The sequence below is a fragment of the Benincasa hispida genome, chromosome 3, assembly GCF_009727055.1.
Source record: "Benincasa hispida cultivar B227 chromosome 3, ASM972705v1, whole genome shotgun sequence".
Taxonomy (NCBI): Eukaryota; Viridiplantae; Streptophyta; class Magnoliopsida; order Cucurbitales; family Cucurbitaceae; genus Benincasa; species Benincasa hispida.
Window position 1 is genome coordinate 6,064,582 of NC_052351.1, and position 6,536 is coordinate 6,071,117.

The window sequence follows — 6,536 nt, forward strand, 5'->3', positions numbered from 1 at the left end:
GATCTGATGGAATACCAGGCATCGTGTCCTTTCACCGACCTTTGGTGGGATGACGTATCGTTCCCTCACAAGTGATGGTCTTTTTAGGGATGCGTTGGGCTACAATTCCCACGTATCACCAAGCTCATCGCATCACTCTTCGCCTCAGAAACCCTAATTTCTCTTTCCCAAATATTTTTCAACTTTGTCTAGCAATCATTGATCACAAAATAAGAATGAAGAAAAGCATAAACAAATGAACAATTAATTAAAAAGAATAGGTAACAAAAGTATAAAAGGATACAAAAAAGGTTACAATGTGCCCCTGAAAAAAAAAATATTTTATGGTGTACAGACTTCTTGTATCGCATTACTCGGGTTTTCCCAAGTCTATAGAGGCCTTTTCGTGATTGAAATCACCTCCATAGTAGGGCTTGATCCTTTGTCCGTTCAACTTGAATGTGGTCCTATCTTCACTAACTAATTCTACCGCTCCATGTGAGTAGACTTCCTTAATAATGAAAGGTCCTGACCAACATGATTTCAACTTTCCTGGAAAAAGGTGCAGTCGAGAGTTAAACAATCGTACTTTTTGGCCAATTTCAAAATCTTTCTTATGAATGTGTTGATCATGTCAACGCTTTGTTCGTTCCTTGTATATTTTGGCATTCTCGTATGCCTGTAGCCTTCATTCATCCAGTTCCAACAGCTGGAGCCTCCTCACCTCCTCTATAGCTTTTAAGTCAAATTTAAGTCTTTTTATAGCCCAAAATGCTTTGTGTTCAAGCTCCAATGGAAAATGGCAAGCTTTACCGAAGACCAGAGAATATGGAGGCATTTCAATAGGAGTTTTATATGCAAGTCGATATGCCCATAACACTAAAATAAATCTAAAACATAGAAATCCAGTGAGTGGAAGCAGATCATTCCAAATTCCATTGAGAAAGAACACAACAATTAGAGTCCAGTGAGAAAAGATTATGCATAATAAGTAAATTACAAGCATGCTAGTTATAAATGAAAATACAAGGGATAGAGTATGGGATGAGACATTCTCAACCACTAGGCAGAAATAACTCTTGTAACTGACACGAATATTCACCATTTTTGGGTCAAAAACTGTTAACCTATAACAATTCTGCGTAAGTGTAACCTCTCATTTTTTACCCTAGAGTCCCACCTTAATGCTCCCATCGTAGGGAAAAAGCATATTAGGACAAGAGACTAAAGTAAACTTATCCTATACAGGAGATCAGATAAAGAGTTGTGCAAAACTACCATCCTATAGGGGGACACTCCCAGGGTGCCTCGAGGCGATGCACAGAAATGTTATCCAACCTAATGAGAGGGATCGTGGGATATGTTGTCACATGTCCTGCTCCCACTTACTATGAACATTCTTTCCATTCACCTTAGTATTGACCTACCCAAACACCATCCTTTAGGGGGACACTTCCAGGGTGCCTCGAGGTCGAGGATAGATCTCACGGTGTGAACATAAAGGGAGAAACGTGAAGAGGTTTAAGTGAAGTATCATATACCCCAAGTACCTCCCACTGAATGTTCTACCTAGGGGTTCATTAACTTAGACCATCCAGCTACTGATTTTATCTAAGTCGGTTTAATTTGCTAAAAAACAACTATTGTCTTTGGAATTAAACAAGTTCAAATCAAGTCCTATTAATGTACTATCCTCAAATTTGCATGCATGCATCAAATCTATTTGATTCATCTTTCCAAATAGGTTCCCAGGTAAGGGTATTCCGTTTCTGTTAGCTTAAGTACCCCAGCCTAGACAGAACCCGCCTTAGACAAAAGGTCCCTTATAGAGAGATTTGCTACATATTTAATATTTTATTAGTCAATTTAATCCTATTAAACTGATTAAAAGATTAAACCTTAGGATGCTAATCTCATTAGAATCGTCATCTTAGGTCTATCTCCACCAAGTTTTAAAACTCTTTTAAAACCATGATTCAAGCCTAAGTTCGCATGCATGTCTTTCTTATTGATTTTAGTTCTATTTCCCTTATAACATCTATAAAAGAAACAACCAAAACCATTCCCATTGCTATGCATAACTAGGTGTTTATAAATCTTATAATTTAACCTATGTGTCATGCTTCATGCAATGTCCATTCATTAATATATATAACTCTTATATACTTGTAATGAACAAAACATACATGCTTCCATACACCCTTATACTATAACACTTATAATATAAAGATGATGCATGAATATGCTTAATGCATGCATAAATATAACTATTATATTATATGATGCATGAGCATGCTCTTGAAGTAATTTAAATCATACAGACTACTATATCATAACACTTACAATATAGAGATAATGCATGACCAATGCATAACCTAAGGTGAGATTTCAACTATATGGCATACTATATGACATATAATAAAACATACACCTTATGTACATTCACAAAAAATTAATGGACCGGGATGATTAGCCTAAAAAACCGAAAATTAAATTCTATCTATTACATAAAATCATCGAGAAAATCGATTCACAAGCGAACCGAGTCTTGAACTGTCTAGGCGAAGTCTACCCTGATCGTTTAGTAAATTGGGCAAGTAACCACGATCGCTTAGCTAATTTCGAGTACCATTTATAATGCGATAGAGCATGAGAACACTCAATCGTTTAGCGCACTAATTTAAAACAACACAAGTCTAAATGATTGGATAGACGACTACATTGCTGTGAAGCACGATCGTCTAGACGATCATAGAACAAGCACTAAGTAACTTTTACTAAGCGATAAAGCTTGCTGAGCTACACGATCGTTTAGTGCACATGCGTCAACAATGTTGCCGAGTATCCCATACTCAACGATCGCTTACCCCCATCATTTACACGATCTGTCCAACGCTTGGTCCTCTTCTTCCTCAAAGTAATGCGTAACTCCTTACTTTGAAGCTTCATCACGAACAACTCACACTAACTCAAGCACTTTGAATTACAAACTCGATAGCAAGTTAATATGCCCATAAATGTATGGGCCCTTACAATTAACTTCGAATGAAAAAGAACTCAATAACCAGAGGCAGCCATCTCAGAAACTCCATTAATCCACATCCACGAACTTATTTAACACTTAAACAGAATGCAAACATGCTTTACCCACCAAGAATGTAAATGTTATTCTATACATCAATGAATTTGGAATATTAGAACCTAGCTCTGATACCAATTGAAGAAACTCTTATCAAAGAGAACTTATAAGCGGAAGCAAGATCATTCCAAATTTTCTTCCACGGACCTCTCACTTTCGTGAAGACTTTGGACAGCAAAATCTCACTCTCGTTTAGATCGTCTACCCATCGTCTAGTAGTCACGAACAAATTTCTCCATGAACAAGTAACCTCTCGGACACCACCACTTAGTAACCTTGGTATTCTCAAAGTGAGAATCTAGAAGGTGTGGGCTCTATTGGATTTGGTAGAGGTTTAGAGGAAACAACGATCGAACTCAACGACCAAGTCAGTGGAAGAGTATAGTGTCTATCGTATAGACTTTGTGCTTGATCTTTAGTGAAATTTCAGCAGGTATACGATCATTTAGGAAAAAAGGTTTGATCATTTACATGATCGTTTAGTAAAACTCTCTAGCCACACGATCATTTAGTAAAATGTTATATGATCATTTAGATAATGGCGTGTGTACACGATCGTTTAGTAAAAAGCTTAGAAGGCTATCGTACAGTCTCTCGTGAGCTAAACCATTGGCTGTGTACTTAATGAAGCAATTCCTTACAAAATGAAAACATTTTTCATTTTATCCTTCAGTTATGAAAACTGAATAAAACCTCCCACTTCACACATGATTAAAGGAGAAACCGCCTACAATTATCTCATAATTATTTTAATTATAAATAAATATAATAACTAATTTATCATATTATATTTATAACCTATATTTTTAATATCACATCATATGTAACATTTAAACCATAGTTCTTTTCTCCTTTATTTGATATAAATCATATTTATATCATTTTCCTCCAATTAATATATCTCATACTATGACAACTATATCATATATAATTGAACCAGTTTAATCATAGCATATATAATCAAACTCCCTCTTGTCAATTTTAACAGTTCAAACTGACCAAAAAACTGATTCTCAATTTAATCCATTGAGCTATCAAGGGGATCCTATGGACCTGTAGCTTGAAGCTCCAACGGTACATGAATAGCTGACTAAACCTTTAGTCACGAGATCCACTATCCGTTAACTGTCGGGCACTCCACTAAAGACCGACAGCTGCACTATTCTCACTACAAATATATTTCTGTGTCCATGGAATATAACTAGTCAACAGTACGATAGCCCTTCACAGATGCTCGTAAGTACATATGGGCCAATTTACCATTTTTCCCCCGTAGTTACATCTAACTTCTTAAGTACCATTGATCCCTCTAATGAACAGTACATCATAGTCCTACTATGAGTGGTCACCTCTTGAGCCTTGAGAAGGTATGTGGCGCCACATCATTCAAGCCCAGAATTGGCCCTTAAGGGAGCAATCTATCTACTTACCCCTACTTAGGAGAAGAAGTGAATTTCATCTTGTGTAGCTGAGTTCCCAGCTCCCCAATTAGACGAATCCTTGAAATGGTAGGTTTGAGTCGGCAATCTGGCCAGTCACACTCATGCAAATCAAAGGACTGCTCTCAAAGGCAGAAGTTCCTAACTCACTCAGGATTAAGGTCATGTTACTTATGGTCATCCTAGTGAAGTGAAGTCTCTGTCATGAACGACATTATATAACGAGACTAAACACTTCGTGGTTCGATCTTATACAAACTCCTTTGTATAGGACACCCCCGCTTGCACGTCTCCATATGAATGATCAAGATCAGACCATCTGTAGCACGTCACAACACTTGTAACTATCTACAAAGTTGGTGGCATCCATAGTGTCACCAGGATAAGGTTTACCTCCTATATCCAGGGATCTTAGTTTATTGGATTGTGGTAAATGCAAATAAAACATCTCATGTTTCATAGAAAATAGTTGATGAGTAAAATTGTGATACGATGGCGTGAGTTATGCGGTGATGTGTGTTGTGCAATGATCATGCAAGTTTTCCTAACAAAGCCCAAGTATAAGCCTTCTTAGGTTTCCTGGTAAGTCCAGGGTCGAACACAAAGACTACTAAGTAGATATGCAATAGACTCTTCAATTCTATTGCAGTGGTAAATAAATGAAGTGGATAGTGTTTTGATTGAGATTTTTCCTATGCGAAGGAGTTAAACGCAGAGTGATGAAAGCATAGAGTTACAATAAGTATGTGATGAAGGGGTTGAGAAGGGGTTTAGCTAAAATTTCCTAAGATTGTGCACAAGTTATGCGATCATGCTACACACAAATATTAGTACTACATTTCTCAATGCAGAATGCCATAATTCCTATTTCTAGGACGCATGTGATGCATATGCGAAATTGTCAATAGAACTTATTCCTAAGTTTCTACTCTTATTTATGCGATCTAATCCGACTCTCCCAAGTCTAGATTTTGTCTTTAGACTACTCTCCCAAGTATGTCCAAATGATGAATGATGCACTCATAAGACAAGGTGACCGCATACCACCAATCCTATTTCTAGGGCACATGCGATGTGTAAATAGCAGATAGAACTTATGTCTAAGTTTCTACTCTTGCTTATGCGATCTAATCTGACTCTCTCAAGCCTAGATTCTAATATGACCCTCTCAAGCCTAGATTTTATCATTAGACTACTCTCTCAAGTATGTCCAAAGGTGAATGATGCATACATAAGACAAGATGATCGCATAAAATGTAAATCTTAAGTCATGCTAGCTAAGTACTTCTCAACCCATTCAGAAATTTAGCTACTCATACATGGTGTGGATAGATTGAACATAGATTGAAATGAAGTTTCAATTTTCTACAAATAAAGTACTAAATACAAAATAACAAATGGATTTGAGAGATAACAAGCCTGGTAAGCAATGTCTTGCTTCCTGTGGCCTTTTACACTGCTCTTTGTCACTTCAACTCTGTTCTAGTTGTGGATTCTTACTCTGCAAGGGTTAACCCTCTCTTCTTTGTATTTCTTTCCGGCAATCTCTCGATCTTTCTGGGAGCAATTTCTCTCGGCTTTTCCTCGTCTTTTTCCTCATCTCCTTGCTCTCTTCCGTCCTCTATGTATATGTATAAGTATGTGTGGGAATCGACTAACTAACTCTCGATCTTTCTGGTGGCCTTTGATATTTATAGATTTCAAGGTGAAGCAACTTTTCTTACAAATGATTGTAATGATGGGCGGCATTAATTTCCCTACTCTGTTGCGTCGTTTAAAAGTCATCGAAAATTCAATGTACTTGCTACCGTGTGGCTTTTAAGGCCTTGTCAATTAAATTCGGAATCGACAGTTATCAGCTTTACATCCCATCATGATATATTATGTTGTCGCCTTGATGCGAGGTCTTTATGCGATCATCATTTGAGAACTCTACTCACGGTCGCATGACTTGCGATTGTAACTTCAAGCGTGTTGCC